The sequence below is a fragment of the Belonocnema kinseyi genome, chromosome 10 (assembly GCF_010883055.1).
Source record: "Belonocnema kinseyi isolate 2016_QV_RU_SX_M_011 chromosome 10, B_treatae_v1, whole genome shotgun sequence".
NCBI lineage: Eukaryota > Metazoa > Arthropoda > Insecta > Hymenoptera > Cynipidae > Belonocnema > Belonocnema kinseyi.
Genome location: NC_046666.1, coordinates 94,785,586 through 94,787,107, shown reverse-complemented (window position 1 = coordinate 94,787,107; position 1,522 = coordinate 94,785,586). Strand labels below are relative to the sequence as shown.

General features: G+C 45.3%; 1 protein-coding gene across 1 annotated transcript in view; it reads left to right on the top strand.

Annotated features, from left to right (window-relative positions):
• LOC117181862 (G-protein coupled receptor Mth-like) overlaps positions 1–1,522 on the top strand; it is a 134,729-nt gene that overhangs the window by 32,081 nt on the left and 101,126 nt on the right. The gene's annotated exons all lie outside the window — the stretch shown is intronic.

The following is a 1,522-nucleotide window of genomic DNA, read 5'->3' as shown; positions in this document are numbered from 1 at the left end:
GACTTCGAGAAGCGAACCATGTTCGTTATCGAATTTTCGGCACCAGCTGACAAAAACATCATAACCAAGGAGAATGAAAAGAAAGAGAGGTATCGAGACTTTTAAGGGAGAAGCAACGATTGTACCCGGAATATCATCATGGGCGCTCTTGGAGGTGCCAAGCTTTCACTTGTTAATGGCCCAAAAAGCATCCCTACGTGTCAACAATATGCTAAAACACTTGCGGGAAAAATGCAGAAGGCGGCAGTCCTTGGGTCGCTCCGTGATCTTAGGATGCACCAGCATTTGTCCCGTATTTTCACCTCATATTTGAAGTCGGGAGAGCCGATTCCAGAGTGGTTGGTGGAAGGGCGCACAATACTCCTGCCGAAAATAGGCAACTTAGTTGACCCGAAGAACTACAGGCCAATAACTTGTCTGAACACGCTTTATAAGATATTCACAGCTATTCTAAATGATAGGATTGTTCGGGCAATTGAACCTGTGTGGCAAGAAATATATGAACAACGAGGCTCAAAGAAAGGCGTAGCCGGATGTCGGGAGAACCTGCTCATCGGTAGATGTGTCTGCAAAGATGCAGCATTTTACCAGCGTGAACTATCGAGGGCCTGGATTGATTATCGGAAAGCTTTCGATTCGACATCCCATAGACTTATCATCTGTCTTTTGGAAATCTTAAAGGTTCATCCGCAAATAGTTGGATGCATAGAGAGATTGATGCCGCTTTGGAAAACCAGATTTACTATCTCATCTGGAAAAAATCGTGTGACAACTAACAATGTCACGTTTCAGAGAGGTGTCTATCAGGGCGACACCATGAGCCCATTCCCCTTTTACCTTACATTATTGCCACTATCTCTACCACTGCGCCATTCCGACGGGTACTTGTGCGGCAAACCTGCAGATCGAAAGTACAAGGTCACTCATGTATTTTACATGGACGATTTAAGATCTATGCTAAAAACAGAGAGCAACTGCATCTAGCTCTGGGGATTGTCGAACGATACACTAAGGAAATTGGGATGGAATTTGGGTTAGACAAATGCGCCAAGGTTTATTTGAAGCGAGGAAAACTTAATAGCATCCCTGAAGATCCTGAGCTCGTTGATAGAAGCGCCATACGACACCTTTGCGCTGGAGAGACTTATACATACCTGGGCGTGCCACAGAGCCGCATTCAGGATGTGACATCTATAAAGGATACTCTCCGAAGCAGATACAAACGTCTCATCTGACAGATTTGGTCTTCCGAACTGTCGGCGAGGAACAAGAAAGGTTATGAACATGAACAAAAGCATGCATCTTAAGTCTTCCGTTCCGCGACTGTACATCTCACGCCGTCAAGTGGGTCGCGGAATATTGAGTCTTGAATGTCTTCACAACAGGATTATTCTAGGTACAGCACATAGAGTGGCAAATCGAAGAGACCCTCTTCTTAAAATGGTCAGGAATCACGAAGAAGTGGGCAAAGGAGCATTTCTGTACAAAGCAGCGGAGGTGGCTGCTGAAACACTCGGACTTG